At 39.6% G+C, this 19,070-nt stretch overlaps 1 pseudogene across 1 annotated transcript; it reads left to right on the top strand.

Annotated features, from left to right (window-relative positions):
* The first annotated feature begins 5,121 nt into the window (after positions 1-5,121).
* LOC146464015 (uncharacterized) lies at positions 5,122-11,109 on the top strand (annotated as a pseudogene). Its single transcript, XR_014856757.1, has 3 exons — positions 5,122-5,725; positions 6,214-6,981; positions 9,094-11,109. The product of XR_014856757.1 is annotated as an uncharacterized LOC146464015 (transcript).
* Positions 11,110-19,070: the final 7,961 nt, after the last annotated feature.

The raw sequence follows: 19,070 nt of genomic DNA, 5'->3' as shown, positions 1-19,070 counted from the left end.
TTAAACTGCCTATATATTCGCAGGTTCTGTTCAAGATAGTTTAATTTGATAGGCCCTTTACTTAATTGACCGTTTTCTCTATACTTCAACCGGTGACATCTCTTCCCTTTTGTATACCTCCATCCTGAAAAAGGTTTCCCTATCGGCCGGAGCCTACCCGTATAGTTTCCTTATTGGAGTACCCCAACCCCCCCCCCCCCCTTCCCCCGGAAGGGTTCAGTGTAGTCCATTTTGATTATCGGTTATGTCACAAATCAACTATAAATTGTCCATGTGCTCTTATGCAATGAAATAAGTGCTTCAACATGAAACTGGGACACTTCCCCCAAAATTAATGGTGAATTCGTATGGAAAGTAAAACGCGCTATTCTTCCGTCATTGAAATGGAGGAGGGGAGGGGGGGGGGGGGTGGTGTTGATTCATATTTGCCTTTTCCAAGATTGTAACCCTTTTGAATCAATTTTTCGTATGACTTGTATCAAAATTACTGTAACAAATCAGTTTTTATTGTTCATGAGATATATGCCTACGATTTAAACTGTTTGATGGTACAGAGTCAAAGATGTAAGTATGATGTGTTGTCGAGGTACCCAACCAGACCCTTTTGAGGTGCTGGCCAAACATTAAGTACCTCTTTGCACAACTTTGGTATAAACAAGTCTGAAATCAAGTCTTGTTTGTCAAAATTACAGTGCATAAGAAACGGAACTCCAAATCGAGAATTGGCCCAAGAGAAGATAGAGCACCATTCACTATCTCTTCCATGATATAGATACTTGTTTCGAATAGTAATAATAATATCAAACAACAACTACCTCTTTGCACAACTTTGGCATAAACTGAAAACTCTGAAATCAGGTCTTGTGTGTCAAAACTACAGTAAAAAAAAATTAAAATAAAAAATAAAAAACCGGCGGACCTCCAAACCGGAATATGGCCGAGAAGATTGAGCACAATTTTCTATCTCCGGCAGCATATAGGCGTTTTATCTGTGGGTGCAGGCCTTGCCAAAAACTTGACCGATGCGGCAATTCAAAATTCATCATGTATTGAGGGCAACTTTCCACCTTTATCTAGGAACCAACCTCCGGACTACCATTATCCCAGAAACAATTTTCCAGTATTCAATTCTCTGTGAAAATCAAGCCAAGCCACACACTGATGAACGCCTTGATACGAAAATAGTAAATATAGAGACGCTTGTGAAAAGTGTGAAAACAACACTTCGAAAGTGAAACTGACGTGTTCACTATTATCGCACATCCGTCATCTATATTGGTCAACAAATTATATTACGTAGTTGTAACACAGAAAAGTGTGCTTTACGCTTGAGTTGGGATCAGTTTTGTCGGTGATGAGTTGACTTATCATGAAATACCGTCACAAGTCTTCAATTCAATTTCGTACAAGGATGAAAGAGTCATTCACAAGGGTTCTTAAAAAAACTGCTTCGCAAGCAGATTCCTGTCGTTTCCGCTTCTACGGTCGACCGCAATGGTAGTGAGGCATTTCATTCTCACCTACACCTTTAACAAGTTCCGTTCACTTTTGAGACGTAATTGTGCAAAGTTCGAAATTTAAATTTCAGCTACACAAGCGAAACACGGTATAATTAGCTGTATCAGTAGAATTCGCTAAAATTTCATGGCTACTATTTAAAAACTGAGTTACTGTTAAAAGCCAACATACTTCCACACACAGCGTTGTTTGAAAATCACTGGCGCATTATATGCTAATTTTAGTCGATTTCTAATATCGCACCCAAAGCTACGTTATATTCACTTGGTTTTAGTTTGTTTGTGGTGTCTGTTTCTTTTCGTTGTAAAGGAACAAAAATAACTTATTAGCCGGTTCCCGGTGAGATGGAGAGATTTAATCGTTAAATCGGCGAGCAAGTGGACAAGACGTAGCACAAGAATTGCAACGCGCTCTTCGTGAGCAGCTCGGAAACTACAACATGTCCGCAAGTAAGGTAGGATGGCTGTATTGTATTCGCCATGAGTGAACGGTTTACCTTTGACATACATTGAATGGAAAGATCGACTTGTTTAAGTAACTTTTTTTCAAAAAGGCGGTTAGTGTCTAAAGAAACTGTTGTACTGCATCGATAGGGAGTAGAAAGGAATGTTTGGTTTTTATCAACACTACGTAATTTGGCCACCGTAAAATGACTCGAGTATTGACGTTTCGAGCGTTAGCCCTTCGTCAGAGTCAACACTCGAGAATCTTTTCAAGGTGGGCAAATTAGTACCTTATCCGCGGGGCGGGAGCACTGTTGATAAAACCAAACATACGCTTTCGGGAAGACCGATTATCCGTAACAACTTGCGATCTCGACCACAAATCTGTAATCAACTTTCAGAACTTTGTTTTCTTTGGATTCTGCAGGAGAACCGGCCGATCTCTGCTCAACTTGTTGTCAATTTAGACTTCTCCGATCAAATCTTACAAAAAAAAAAAAAAAAAAAAAGCCGAAGAACGCATATCTAGTATGCAAAAATGTTCACTTAAACAAAATAAGTTGATGATTGTTTTAATAGCAGACAGAGATCACTGTCATCCTCTTTAGAATCTTTACTCTTTAGTTCACAGTAAAATAAATTGTCATTTTTGGTAAGCGTTAGTTATTTTATATTTACAAGTATTTGCGTCTGTGATAAAGACTAAACGCTGGATAGTTAAGTAATCGGCTAGCAAAATTCCAAACATCAATATGCATTTTTCATCAGACTACTTTACATGCTGACTGTATGCAAGCGGTTTCCCGCATTCCGTCAATCAAATATGCAAGAGTCACGTACAGTTAGTGTATGGTAGTTCCGTTCTCTTCTATAGTTGTAAGTTTCGTGAGACGTCGGCGTAATCGATTCGACGTAATGCGCTTTTTTAGAAACTTTGATACAAAAGCTTTTCGAAACTGTGTTGATGATAAGTGATGGTCGACTGCGTATCTATTAATAATGTCTGAAAGAAACTGGCTTCTTAGGACAAAGTTTCTTTGGAGTATGGAACCAAACTTTCGAGTTTTAGACCGAAACGTGTTTTTGCATTTATCTAAGATTGTTGGAAGCAAATTAGCGTTTATCGTAGAAGCTCAACAAACAAATGAAAATCTTCTCATGCGTGATAAGATTAACATATATGTTAATTTCATTGAATTAATTTTGTGACAGTCTAAAAATATCTGCCTCTGATGGTTGTGGAATGTGCACTGCTTGATTGAATTGTAGCAAACGAAAAAAACATTAATACTTCACCGAGGAGACCATCAGCTGTTACAAAAATCGTATAATTAGTAAACGTTTGTGACATTTACCGACTTGGTTGGCATTTCGCAGTTTCACCAACAGGAAACTACCGTATTTATTCGCCCTGGGCGCTTATTTAATTTTCGGTCAATGAGGGTGGACGCTTATTATTTTTTCAATAAGCGAGGGCAATATTAAAGAATAACAAAACAAGGGACTGAACAAGTTTGTTTTGCTTCAACAAGACAGACAAAGTACAAAAGCTAACATGAACAAGCCATAGACAATATAAAAGCTCATATTTGACTACCGAATCTAAAACCAATTTCGGAACATAACTGACGTCCCTCTTACTTCACGCTGGGCTGGTACAGAAATGTTGTTTGTTGGGAGAGGGTGGCGAGGGCGCTTATTAACTTTTTGGGCTTTAAGGGTGGGCGCCTATTTGAGGTCTTCTCTTATTCGAAGGTTGACTGTTAATCGAATAAATATGAAGATTTTTTTTCTGAAGTTGCCAAATTTAAAACATTAAACACTTTTAAAATGACTGGTCACAAGGGAAACAGTTTTAAACTTTTGTTTCCCGGGAATCTCAATGTTTCCCGCATCGGAGCCGAGTTAGGGTTAGGGAGAGGGCGTCATGGATTTTGCAATGTTGACAGGCATTAGATGTCATGTGACCTCCAAGTAACCAGCAGATTAGTAGATTTATACTATACTAGATTTATACTAAAACAATTAACATATTCGTTCTCGGTTTCTATGCGTGGGGGCAAAGCCCGAATCAACTATCACGCAATAGAAACCTCGAGCTCATAATCTAATTGTTAGATATACCAGCACACGAAAGTCTGTCAGCGAGCAGTCAGCTACATTTCACAATTCATCAGTATTTTCCGAATTAAATAGCATTTTTTGTAAACAAGTTAGTTACCAGCACGGCTCACACAAGTAAATTCATAATTCAAACACCTTTCGTAATCATTAAGTCAATATCCGCAATCAGCGCGCAATCGCGCAATGGTAAATTTCATATGATTACCTTTTGAAGGAGAATGGAGAATTATGTATGCAACTCTACGAAAAAAGTAAACCGGCGGACAGAAGTATTTATTTATAATATAGTATTAGTAATGCTGCAAGTAAGCAGACAGCGAAGGCTGCAAGGAAGAAGCAACTTTAGTTCAAAAAGATTTGCTTAAAATTTGAAACTGTGTAGTGATTTTACAGTTAAGTAAATGACCGTAAAAAAGTCTAAAAACGCGCCGTAGAAACGTATTGTCAAAAAGTAGAACTGATAACAGAGCTATTTCTCAGTGATTCGTGAACAATCACTGTCGATTCTTAAAATTTTATAAACGTTCTCTTCCTTTTAGTTTCATAGTTAAACTGAAGCTCAGTTTCCGTAATATGGTTTAAGTCAGGAGAGCGAACATTTAAGCAAAATAGTAATAATGTTGTGTCCTGTGTTCCCTGATCGTTTTCTGGCCTTTCTAAAGACACATTTGTGTAAGCAAATACAGATTGATGTGCTCGGATTCTTTAGGTGCAAATGTCAGTCGCAAACGTTTTAAGTAATTTGATTTTATTCCTCGTTTTAGGAAATAGGTAGTTGTCATCTTTTCGTATTTTTGTCAACATATTACCCCTTTGATATCCACCGAAATGAACTATTGGGTGCCCCTGCTGTCTCCGATTTTTAGCAAAAAGTCAAGTTTAGTGAAATAAAATATTGTTGTTTTTGTCCGCCACGGTGCAAAACTGAATCACGAGGGCCACACACCAATTATGAAAAAAACAATATACTATTAGTACCAGGTAATATACACATTCTTTGATTAATTTTTTCTTTTTATCCGTCTTTGTACTAAATATGATGGTCTCTGATGAAGAGAAGAGATGGATTGTTGTAGGAATTGCTATGAACAAAGTTGTCGCTCCAGTTTTGCGAGATGTTATCAAAGCAGGAATGGACACTCATTATGACGACTTGGACAAACACCTGACCCCAAGCTGTACTCTGAAGACACTGACTTATCCTTACACCAACACTGATCCACACCTTAAAAAACTGAAATTTCAGAGCGTTAACAACAACAGTGTACTGCATGGCAGTGACAAGAAAAGCTACTGTTTTACTATCAACAGTTCAGTTGACCTGGCCAAGATATACCTGCCGAATCATCTTGCTATGTTTTCTGCCTTTGATGAGTCGCTGGACATGACTGCCATCTTAAACTTGTTGGGAATTGCCTACTACCAACCAAAGGCTATTTTCTCCGCGCTCACTCAGACATCTGCTGATGATGTCAGAAAAAATGTCCGAAACAAGTGGGGCCATTTTGACGTCATTGAATGGTCTGATACCTTCTTCGATGATTGCTTTGCTAAGCTAGAAGCATTGGTGAAAAGTCTGGGCCTGACTGCTGGGAAGGAGAAGAAGACATTGGTAGATCTGTATGGTTGGCAAACTAAAGGTAAGCAAGCGAACTCTTTTTGCTAAGCGTTAGCTCTTGCTTTGAATGGAGAAAACGGAGAGTTAAATGAATAATTAAACGAACGGACGAAAGAACGAGGAAACAAACTGGCGAAGGTATCAATTTTTACCCACACCTGCGCCATTAAATAAAGCTGACCTCCAAGAGGGGTGTGCTTATTAAAAAAACAGCCGCCTAACACAAATGAAATGACGTGTAATATAAGTTGCACTCAAAATGACTCTATAAGTTAGTGGATAGATAGATATCATGAAAAAATCATTAAGCGATAAGAATTGTTTAACAACATTATTTGTTTCGCAATTTCTTTCTGCGTACATGTAAACGAATTTTTTCAAGGGACATTCGCTTGGACTGAATGAATCGGACACCGTCTAAATCGAGTTTATTTTACTGACCTGAACGGTATGTATATTTTAATGTTTTAGTATGCTAATCATACAATCCCATCTGTTTGAATGCTGCAGGGTGCCAGTTGTGTATGGGACATGCTGTGGACGGGGATCTTCTGACTTTAGTGCAAGAAAATGTCAATGATCTCATCGACGAGAGCAACAACGATAAGTCGGTATTTGATCAGCAAATCAAGCAGTTCGCTTCAGTTCAAAAACAGGTTGCCGTCCTTGAGGATTCGCAACTTTGTCACGGAACCAGGCTGGATGAACATGATGACACTTTGATGCAACAACAGGAAAAGCTTCAAGAGGTGGAGGGGACTCTGAAAAGACTGTTGCATTGTCAGAAAGCTGTCCACGAACGACTATCGATGCAAGTTCAGGCGTTACAAGAAGGACTTGCCAAGACAGACGACAAAGTTGAGCTGCTGCAGCAGGGCCTAACTGCAATGACAGACAAGGTGGAACACGAAGTTGTGCAACTGCAGCAGGGCCTAACTGCAATGACAGACAAGGTGGAACACAAAGTTGAGCAACTGGAGCAGGGCCTAACTACACTGGCAGGTAATGTTGAACACGAAGTTGACCAACTGCAGCAGGGACTTACTGCAAAGACAGACAAGGTGGAACACAAAGTTGAACAACTGGAGCATGGCCTAGCTACATTGGCAGGTAATGTTGAACACGAAGTTGACCAACTACAGCAGGGACTAACTGCAATGACAGACAAGGTAGAACATGAAGTTGAACTACTGAAGCAGGGACTAACTGCAATGACAGACAAAGTAGAACACTTGGATCAAGGAGCTGAAAGCCTTAAAATGAAGGATGTCAAACCAGGTTAGCTAACAAGAAACAGACGTATAAAGAGGTTTATCTCCACTAAAACCTGTTTAATTTGTTTTTACAATTTCTGAAGATGAAACTTCAAATATAGTAATAATCAGGGTACCTAATGATTCATTTCGGTGGGCATCTGATCAACTCAGAAATTCGAGCCGAGTTTATTTAAAAATAAAATGTCAGCTGAAAATGTCATAACACTGGAACGTAAGATTCCTATTAAATCCAAATTCGAATTTCTGAACAATTTAAGAGATTGAAATGAATTCTTGGATGCCCCTGCTACATTTCACTTATTTCAGTCATAATTACGGTATAAAATATACAGGGATAATGTTCTTTCACAGGAGTTTGATGTTTTAATGAATTTAGTCGACTGTAAGCAAAAGGCAACCAAAATGAAAATAAACGATTGTACAAAAGGAGAAAGAAAACTAATGCACAATCTGCGACTTGAACTTGGAACGATTAAGCAGTTCACATATCTACTGCACCACTTATCCGATAATCTCTGCATATTCATAATATTGGAAGCGCTACAAGACATTTTTGAACATCGAAAAAAAATCCAAGACGGCGGACAAATGCACCCATGATTAAAGCATGACTATGCACTTTGATAAAGCCTACCTAGATTACAGCCCGAAAATTTTAACGGGGTACATGACAGCTTATATCAGTAGATTTATCAGAGATATGAAAATCGTGCAAGCCTGCAAACACAACGTTGACATAAGCCATTGCAGCTCCATCTAGAAGTTATAGCCCGGACACCGCTGTCTGTTTGCACTAACAGCTAACATCTTTCATTCGCTCAAATTAACATCTGGCCTCCGCTCCCCACAACACCAGCTTGAAAAATGTTTGCTCGTACGCCGATGATCACAGGGTAGCAAGTAATGAGTTTGTACCCGAAACCTTTTGGGTAGGTGAAGCTTTCACATTGCCATGTAGAGCTACAAAGTTTTTACTTTTGTGAATCTCATTGTTATTCGATACAGAGATGCTTTTTCTCTACAGAAACATGAGGCACACAAACAGTTGGTACATACATTCCGTTTTGAAATTCTGCTCATATGGCGCGCTCTCTGATTGATTAAGATTACCGTATACCTTTAGAGGGGTCTCGCGTCCAAGCGATGTAGCGTGTACGGCTTAAAATGTAGATACCTGAACGCTTGTATCAAATTGTAAACCACAATCAAAGCACTCATGGGGACAGCATCGCTTTATTTGTCATGCGGTAGATGACTGGAACGCTCTCCTAGACGGCATTAGGAACATTTCCAATTTTTTAGTTTTTAGACGTCTTATTAGAAACATGTAGACTCTTTTATCGATCTTATCCTTTTTACTTTTTATTTTTTAGATAGCTATATTTGTAATTTTTTTTTGTATTCTTACGTTAGATTTATGCAGGGCCTCACTGAAAACCACATTTTGTGACGTGGGCTCCCTGTTAAAAAAAAAATCTTATTAAAGCTTATAAAGCTGCCTATCAAACTAAACCAAGAATTTTGAAATAAAGTCAATTGCCGATTTTTAGCACCGTTTTCTCGAATTATTTTTTCACTTGGAGGAGACACTTTTGAGCTAAAATTCAAAGGGAATTTGTTGGTTTGCTTTCAAATTTGGACAGTAGCTAGTTTAACATATAAACAACAAAAACTTGACTGCGAATTTTTTCTTTAGAAATATTTTTTCTCCGAGAGCGATTTTTGTATGATCACTCCACATTTTTTTAAACCTATTTCGAAAATGGTCTGTAACTTTTCACTGCAATTGAATATGGCAAAACGCAGACACGATTTTTTAGCGCTTTAAATCCGGAAACTGAGGAGCAAATTAAATTAGGGAAAACCAAACTTCGCTTTGACTTGTAGCTTTCGAAAGGTGATTAGGACGCTCGCATGTAGAGGTCATGAAAAATTCGATAATCCATTTTATTTCAAAATTCTTGGCACAGTTTGATATCCAGCTCTTTAAACTTTTTTGGGTATACGGTAACCTTAAATACAGTTTTCTGCGCAACAGAAAGTGCGTGCCATTTTTTAAATGATAACACTTTTTTATCTGCTAAATTATTATATTTTTTCGTTTGTTTTTAAGAAGTTGATGCCTACTCAGCAGCCTTGAAAGCATCAATAGAAAGGCAAACAGAGTTGCAGCCCAAACTGTTGGACATTCCTACTGTCGCCAAGATGAAAACAGACGAAATATTTACTAATCTTGTCATGCAACATGGACGAAAGCCCATTAAAGACGGAGATGCCGAAAGAAGGGCACATCTCAAGCAGTATGGTCAAATGAGCGGAACTCGAGTCAAACACTGTCAAGAATTGTTTATTCGCGCCACCGAAGAAAAAGAGAATCCCAAATCCATTCTTGTCACTGGAAAGGCAGGGATCGGAAATACCTTGTTCTGTCAAAAGCTTTTTCGAGATTGGGCTAACGATAAGTTGTTTCTGTCACCAAAAAACGCGCAAATGCCCAGTTTTAAATTTGCGTACCTGTTGACATTTCGTCAGTTGAATTTACTTGAGGGAGAGACTTTTACTTTGAAAGAGATCTTAAACCGCTCCTCAATATTAGATGACCAATCAAATATCAACGACTCGCTTTTCGAATACATTGTTAATCACCCCGAAGAAGTTTTGATTATTCTCGACGGTTTTGACGAATTTTCCCAACAAGGTTATATCTCTGGCGATGCGCATGAAAGGTATCCAAACAGCTGTCGAGATAAAATGCCGGTAGCTGCTTTGTGAGCCAAACTAATCAGAGGAACAATTTTAGGAAAGGCTGCTGTTATGGTAACGTCAAGACCTGATGAATCTGACAAGATCAGTGGAATGCACTTCGATCGGAAGGTGGAAATTACGGGGTTTTTTCAACGAGGAGTGAGAGAATACATTAAGAAGTATTTCAGAGAGAACGAGACCATGAAGAATACTGTACTAGAGCATATCACGAAGAATGAGGATCTCATCAGTTTTGCTCACATTCCCGTGCTTTGTGCTCTGATGTGTTCATACATGGAGTACGTTCTAAAGGAATCAAATAATACTGAAGATCTACCCATCTCAGCAAGTGATCTCTATTTTGAAGTATTCAACATTTTCAACGAAAAACACAACAAAAACGAAGCTTCTCATTTTGGCGAAATCTTTCTGGATAAACCGTCGACGTTTGCAGCAGAGTTGTTTAAGGAGAAAAAGTTTCTTTTTGGCGAGAAAGAAATGAAAAAGTTCACTTCCAAAGAAGTTGAAAGCCTGAGGAAAAGCGGAATTCTTCATTGTGGTCCTCCTTTTAGGGTGTCTTTTTCTCTAACAACAAAACATTTTTGTTTTACTCACTTAACTTTTCAGGAATATTTAGCTGCCCGTTGGTATGTAAAGAATTGGCAAATTCCTCCAAGAGAAACTGTATCCATAATGGTCATACAGTTTATGGCTGGTATTCTGTCAAAAAAACAAAACAAATGGGGCTTCAAAAAGAAGCTTATGAAAAAATTGCTTAAACAAGTTTCGCCAAACACAAGTCATGAATACCTTCTTCAAGCAAAATGTCTCTATGAATATCATGACAAGGAATTCGCTAAAGATTACTACCGTAAATACCCTGTTCGTGATGAAGAGATTTGGTTTGATGGTATAACTGACGTGGATTGTATTGCCATATCATTTTTTCTTGATACAATCACTGCATTGAATGAAGAGGAACCCAACACAAGACACCATACATTGCCGTCTGGAAAGCCGCCATGTGGCACCGTCAACATGGGAATCAGTTACTCGAAAATGACATTGTTGAAGCAGAGGCCATTCATGTCCATCAAGAGATTAATCATTGAATACAGCATGATATCATCTGGATTAAGACGGATCTCTGCAGCGTTAGAAAGAGATTCATGTCCCATCACCGAGCTAAGGCTGAAATCGTGTCAACTAGACAATGAATGTGTAGGTTTTATTCGAGGACCAGTCTTTTCCTGATAGACAATAAGATCACTGATGTCGGTGTTGCCAGTCTATGTGAAGCACTAACACAGCCAAGCTGCAAAGTAACCAAACTAAATCTGGTGGGTAATCAGATCACTGATGTCGGTGTTGCCAGTCTATGTGAAGCACTGAGACAGCCAAGCTGCAAAGTAACCAAACTAGGTCTGGGTGGTAATCGGATCACTGATGTCGGTGTTACCAGTCTATGTGAAGCACTAAAACAGCCAAGCTGCAAAGTAACCAAACTAGATCTGGGTCGTAATAAGATCACTGATGTCGGTGTTGCCAGTCTATGTAAAGCAGTAAAACAGCCAAGCTCCAGAGTAACCGCACTATTTCTGGGTGGTAATCCGATTGAAAAGAACTTTTCCTTCCTAAATTAGTTACGACAACACCGACCAGGTATTAAAGTACGTTGGTAGAAGGATATTAGTGATTGCAAAACTGTCTTCTGCTCCATGAGCTCTGTTTCACTGGCACGACTTTCCGAATTGATTTTTGGAAATGTAAATAAAGAATAAACAAGCAACGAGAACGTCGCGTACATTTGCCATAGACGGCAAGGCATATATCATGACCCTCTAGCGACAATTAATTAGCTGTATAAAACGAGAAAAGGTAAATAAATAATATTTTGGTAAACCAGCCTGTCTCCAATCATTACGTTTGTCTCTCTATTCTTCAATGTTCTTGTGCTTCTCTAGTGTGAGGTTGGCAAGTCTTCTTCTGTTATTCCTTCGAAAGTCTTATGTTTTTCTCATTCAAGAGTGCTACCGTCACAAACAGTATTGCTGACTGCAGAGTTTATATATAAAATTGACTGTTGTCAGGAAAGAGATCATTGCTGCTTTGATGTTCTTTATAGCATAAATTAAGTGTTTTTGGTGTGTGCCTGTAGGTCGGTGGTGGTGGGAGGGGTGGGGGGGGGATGGGTTAACAAAATTCAGATGTAAGATCAGAAGAGGGAGGTTATATAGTTTTGGGACATTTTTGACTCATGGTTGGCAAATACTTGCAAGCTCTCCGTAAAATTTTGCCGACCCCCTCCCCTCCCCCCGGTCGTAATAAATAAAAGTCCCCTTAGCGCCACCTCGCTTGTCCTAGAGCGAAGCTCCCCCTCCTGAAATATGAACATAAAATTAATGTATATATTTTGAATTTTGGTGAAAACCAGATGCGTTGAAAGGTACTTTGAGAACAGCAGATTGAGATTCTGGTCCGAGTTAGTAGGGATTACACGAGAAATGGAAGGAGAAAATACGATGGAGAAGCGTCTGAAGGCGGTATGCCATTATAGACAACTTTCGATATGACGTCAAGTAGAGTAACGGAAAGTCAACTTACCTGAGTACAAGGCCTTTCTGAGGGGAGGGGGCAGAAAGGGAAGGATTCTTTTCTTTTCCCTTATTACCCCTCCCTCCTCCCTCCGAAAAGCCCGAAACTCGACTAAAGGTTTACCAGACAACATCAGGCGGTCTCTCTACTAAAACTATCCAATTGGCTCCATCACGCCGGGATAAGGTTTAAAAATCATCGAGGCGAGAGTGGGGCATAAATAAGGGTGCTTATTAATTACAAGAGAGGATGAAGTACCTTCATCCTCTCTTGTTAATTATTAAGCCTTTATGGCTTTCTCGTTCTCATTTGTGACTTTGCTCTGCAGATATACCGTGTGAGAAGGTAAATTATTTGCTAAAGAACTTCCCGCGAAAACTCTGCAAGATTTGATCAAAAAACCAGTAACTGTGTTTGTAAGGAAACCACCGCAACAAAATTAAAACAACGGATCTTGTAGTCGAGGATATAATCAACAATACATTGTAAAACGAAGCAATAAAAAAGAACAAGGCTGATTGAACGGTTATTGAAATTCAAATATATTGACTCCAATATTTCGAGGGGCTCGGCTTTTTTCTTCAGGATGTTTAAAAAATTTGATTGCCAAACGCTTTGCATATTAACTTCTTACTCTTCCTCCCTCCCTTCGCGCTCCATGTTCTCCACGCATGCACTTCGCGCGCGCAAATAATTCTCCTCTTACGAAGACTTTGGAGAACATCACCGTATCACTCCAACTAAAATAATTTGACATGCAAATTGCAATTTACTGAAGCACTTCGTAAACGACATCTAACTCATCCTTCTGGATCTAATATATACCATCAACCAGGAGTTCGCAGGAAAGTCTCGTTAAGCCTAGTTATGCTTTACTCATTTCCAGCAGTGCGCTCAGCCCCCCTCCCCCCTCCGGGCCTACCTTCAAGTATTAGGATTTTTTTAAAACATACTGGTAAATCCCCAGGGCGGGAACAAACGAGTTATCCTGTTCAAATGTTTCACGGTACAGCCGAGTAAAACATAATAAGTTGATTTATTGTTTTCTGTACGTACCTTCATGCCAATGAAAGCTAATTTAGGCCAAGCAAGTCTTATTTCTTTGTCCTGCTCCAGTGACCGTTCTGCGGATCTACCTTCTCATTTCTTCCTTCTCAGACAAAGTTAATCACAAACTCATTGTCTTTCTTGTTGAAGTTATCATTGAAAGAAACTGAGGGAATCATGAGGCCGTCAAATTCCCCGGGGTAGACTAATGCCCGGCCCCTGGGACGGGTAATGAGGAAAAAAGTCCCATTAATGCCCTGAGAGATAAGCATTGATGGAATTCAAAACTCAACATTTGGTCTGAAGACCACAGTGACAAGACCCTGAGAGATGCAGGATGTTTTACAGACCAGTATAAGGCTTGAGATAATTAATTTCATTTATTTAATATTTTTAAACTTTAATGTTTAACTTCCCTGTAACGTATTTACTCTATTTCAATTCTACCGTAAGGATCAGTCTTACCCTGTATAATTTATTAACTTGTAAACAGCCTTACCTAAGTGATGCTATTTTAGACGAAATTGTCACGAACATTATCATGTTCTCCCAGTAGATTAATTGTTTCGTTTCTTGGCATAACGACAGCCTCGCTATCGGTTTGGTTTATGGATCGCTTCAAGGTATTTTAGTTTCTCTGGTTTTTGGAATTTCGAAAAGCTTGAGAGAGAATTGTTCAAAACTCAAGTTTTGAAATTAGTATCCCTTCTTGAGATGTGAAATGAAATAGACCTTTATTATGTTTTAACAGCTTTTGTGTTAAAACTTGTGTGGATTGAATTTCTTCCCGGTTCTAGTTCGAGGTGTTATTGTTTTTGTAACCATTATTTCAATTACAAAATAACAGCTAATTATATGCTACAATAACAAAATATAACAAGCTACTTTACAAGGCTCGTTAAGTTATTTACCAGTCAAGAATTTACAGAAAGAATTGTAACATGATCAGTGATTTACAAATAACGCGGTGCAAAAAAAAAAAAAAAAAAATAAATAAATAAATAAATAAATAAAAAAAAAAATAATAATAATAATTAAAACATACCAAGAGAGGATCCTCTCTTTCTCACACACACCACGAGACAGGAATGCGTGCCTTAAGCGTTTAGTGCTCAGGGTGATGGGGGGGGGGGGGGGGACTACTCAATAAAGAATTACCTTGGGGGGCTCCGCGCCTTGCCCTTATATATACCATTTTGCCCCATTGACATACCACCGTAAAAAAATGCCTATATATTCGGAGGTTCTGTTCAAAATATTTTGATAGGCCCTTTAAATACTTAAATAACAGTTTTCCCTCCCCTTCATTATACTTCAACTCGTGAAATCTCTTCCCTTTTATATACCTCCACCCTGAACAAGGTTCCCCTTTCGGGCAGAGCCTACCCGTATAGTCCATTATGGGGAGTATCCCCTTCCAACCCGCGCCCCCGGGAGGGTTCAGCGTAGTCCATTTTAATCTAAATTTTGCCATGTTATTATTTTTAAAGGCTATCTTTCGTTCAGAATCTTACCAGAAAGGAAAAAAAAAAAACAGGAAAATTTGGAGGCAAAGGGGATTTATGTCAGTTTAACCAAGATTGAAAGAATGTAGTACCCGAAGAAGCACTTAACGCCATCGAGTGCCTGCCTGCCTGTGTTGGAGGAGCTAGACAGTGAACCAACCCTTGAAGAACTTAACGAAGCTCTGGTTTCCCTTGCCTCTGGTAAAACACCCGGGAAATACAGCACCCCTGCTGAAGTCCCGAAGTGCTGCAAAGGGACCATCATCATTGAGCTGCATGAAATCCTCTGTCTCTGTATCCCAGGACATGAAGGATGCAAACATCGTCACACTCTACAAGAACAAAGACGACTGGAGTGACTGTAATAGTGACTGGCATCTCCCTCCTTAGCGTGGTTGGGAAGTTGCGGAGAGAGTCTACCCAGAATCGCAGTGCGGATTCCAAACCAACAGGTCCACCATGATATGGTGTTCTCCCTCCGACAGTTGCAGGAGAAATACAGGGAACAACGATGAAAGATGTAGTACTTGGCGATTATAAAAAAAAAATATGATTTAATGCCGATGAATAGAGTACGTTCTGGTTTTTAGCCATACATTAAGATTACATTTTCTGATCGCTTTTCCTTCCACAAAACAACGGCTTGTTGCCAAAACGTTTGCACACCAGGGCAATCATAGAATAAATGAGCTAAGGTTTGTCGGAGGAGATTACAGCGGTCGCAGCTGGCACGTCTTCTTGGTTTTATTTTGAAGACCAAATCGTTTGACAGGAGAATGTTATGAATTTCCTTGAATTAAAAGTACCTAATTTTATTTTCAACTAGCTCACGATAACCTTGAAGCGGTAGCTGGTAGATTTTTTAGATAAAGAGATTTCGTTCGGCAAGTTTGGTTTCAATATCTGTGTCATTTCCTGGAGAACGAGTGCTTTCCACGCAGTTTGGGCGATGACTTCAGCCGGTGTGGCACGGTTGCTGTCAATGTCGACAGGATTCTGATCAAATAATCACCCTACATTAAGCTTTATTAGTACTTCTCGGCTTTACTGCCGAGGCAGGTGTAAAACACCCCTTTAACTGATTGTCTTATTAATTTTACTGACACATCGATCAGCCCTAAAGGCCGAGCCACCTTCCCAGGGCATGCCGTGGGAGAACTGCCGTGCGTATCCCAGCCAACAGCTACCACATGTGTGCTGTGGAGCTGTCGCTTAGAGGGGTGTTTTACACCCTCCTCGGAAGTAAAGGGTGCCTGATACACGGCCTTTTGGTCGTTCGGTGCCCGACGGCTATGCCATGGTGATGAGGCCTAACAAAGCCGAAACAGTTGTCCATTGCTGAAACTGCCCGGGTGATATAGCTGTGCGCATGCATAAGGTACTGGCCAGGCCGTGGGTTGGTGTCCGAGTGTGACACCTGCTTTAATTGATTGTCTTTCATCATAAACCAAGAACGAGGAATTTCAAACTCCCCCCCCCCCACCCTTCCCAAAATGAATGATGAATTCGCGCGGAAATTAAAGCGTTCTATTGAAATGGGGGGGGGGGGGGGGGAATTTTTATTTGTCTTTTCCGAGATTGCAGCCCTTATGGATAAATTTTTGGTATTATTTGTAACAAAATTACTTTAACAGTTTAGTTTTTACTGTTCGTGAGATATGCCTACGATTTTAACTGCTTGATGCTACAGAGTCAAAAAGAGGTACCCATTCAGACCCTCTTGAGGTGCTTGCCAAACACTAAGTACCTCTTTGCACAAGTTTGGTATAAACAACTCTAAAATCAAGTCTTGTGTGTCAAAACGGCAGTACAAAAGAAACGGTCCTCCAAACGGCGAGATATGACTGAAGAGAAGATAGAACACAATTTTTTGTCTCATCTCCCAGGGGCACCCAACGACAATTTTCTCTCAGATCCTTTGAAACGTTATTTTCGGCGATCTGGAGTGGCTTTAAAGCTCTATGGGTTCATTTTAGGCACCGCTATAATATTTCTACCTGTTCGGTCATTCTAGGGGAACTTGAGTCTTTTCTAAATTAGAAGGGCATCCCGAAAACCTTAGGTCTTATTTCCTATCCGAAAATCTTAGCTGACCTTTTTTTGGTACCCGAATCAACATTTTTATCAATCCAAAAACACTAGGCCTTAAATTTCCCATATCACGAAAGTTTGTGGTGAGAGTTTCCTTTAGAAAATTGTAGGGGATTAAGGGCCTTCCGAACAGATAATTTACCGAAACGATCCGTTGGGTGCCCCTGATCTCCGGCATCATTCTGACGCTTGATCCGGGCGATGTGGCGGCGGAGTTCCGTGACGCAAATTTTAAAATTACGACTTACGAGAATTCAGAATTTCACGACAGTAAGTCTTATACACCGCTTGACCAAGAAATTCTCATCTCCGACTGTTAGAGATATTGGCGGGAATTTGGTGTATAGTTGGTCATTGTGTGCTTCGTGATACATCTTTCTGCGCCATGTGATCTTGTGAGGACAATTTTAAAAGCCCTTTGCATTTACTTTAATTTTAAGCCGCGCTGACAAATACTATCAAATGCCCAGTATAAGAGCACTTCTCACAGTGCTTTAGTTAAAACAGATTAACATCTGCCGAAAATAGCATAAAGGATTCTTGGAATAACTATAAAGGCCATCCAGTAGTTGACCTCAGAGAGCTGATAAGTGTTGGCGTCTTCACGCGACTGTCATGTGAGAGGATCAGATAACGCTTCGCTTGCATATTATACTTTTAATTTTCCTTTGCTTGGAGAAGCAAACGAAGACAATTTGAGAAAATTTGGAAAGCGAACCAGTTCGTCAGCTGTTACAAGAAAGTAAGTAAATTAACTAAAGTTTACAGCAAATTCTACTGGTGCAGTAGTCTACAGCTTTTGTCGCCGCGATAGCGTTGGTAGTTTGAACATTTGTTTGGTATCGGTGGTGTACTCCGACGGTGACGAATATTGAGGCCTCCGAATATGCCACCGTAAGGTATGAATGATCTTCATAACGGAGCAACGATTGAAAACTACACTCGGTTACGATCAGAAATTATTCAAATGAATGGGATCATCTGTCAGTTGTTTGTCTTGCATTAATATCTTTGCAAGTAACTAAAGTAAACACATTCATTCGGTCTTCACGCACTACCCGCTCACGAGAACTGTGCAAAGTCTGGATACCGGATGAAACGCCATCTTACCTTACAGGATACCTGCGAAAGTAGGTTGTTAAATTAAACGAAGTGCGTTCCAAACATTTCTGGGAATCGTTGTTTGTGCTAAAATAAATAAACATCTGTCACTACAGGAAATACGATTGGCTATGGCAAAAACAGGGCACGTTACACAATCTTCTCGGGTATTTATATGTCGTCCAAAGTTCATGGTCATCAAGTGTCTTCAACCGAGCTTTCTACGTTGAAAAAAGTTTATATTTTAAATAGCCTATTCATTCGTAGCTTCTTCCGCTAATTTCAGTCTATGGTGGTGGCCGTAGAATAGAATTTCAAGAAAGGTCACTTGGTGGTTGCTGGAACTCCTAGAATTTCCTTTTTGACAGGAACTTTTTTTCATCACTTTATATCTTTATATTTATTAGCTGTCCCGGGTGAGGGGTGAGGAGGCCTTTGAGTATTTTTTTTTCTATTTTTTTTTTTTTGGGAGTGGAGCAGACCTGTTATAAGTTTTTTCACACCGTTTGAAATATATTTTGTTCACTTAGTGTTTTGGTGCATGATTTTTTTCTTTTCCTACGAAAACCTTTCTCCACCTCCATTCAAAAATATCATTCTCCCTGCCTAACCACACCACACTTATTCATTCTGGACAAAAAAAACAAATAATTATCATGGTGTGTTTGGTAAACTCTGCTCGGTTTTGCGCGTTGTCAATCTTTTCTCAACTTGCAGATTCCCCTTTTTTCAACGGATCGCCAGATAAGGAAGGCTACCTTTTATGTACCAAATAATCCTAGATATCGCCCGTAATGGCCTAAATATGAACATTTCTGCAGCAGACCAAAACAAATATTTCGTTTATATCGATGACTCGATACCTCAGTGCAAGAGCACTAATCACAATGCTTAGTTAAAGCGGATTAATTTTCGTAAACATGGCATAAAGGATTCTTGGATTATCTGAAGCCATCCCGGCCCCGGGGAAGCCATCCAGTAGTTGACCTCAGAGAGCCGATTACGG

The sequence above is a fragment of the Pavona decussata genome, unplaced genomic scaffold (assembly GCF_977016875.1).
Source record: "Pavona decussata unplaced genomic scaffold, jaPavDecu1.1 SCAFFOLD_170, whole genome shotgun sequence".
Lineage (NCBI taxonomy): Eukaryota > Metazoa > Cnidaria > Anthozoa > Scleractinia > Agariciidae > Pavona > Pavona decussata.
Note: the sequence above shows the minus strand (reverse complement) of the source record. Positions and strands in the feature narration are given on the sequence as shown.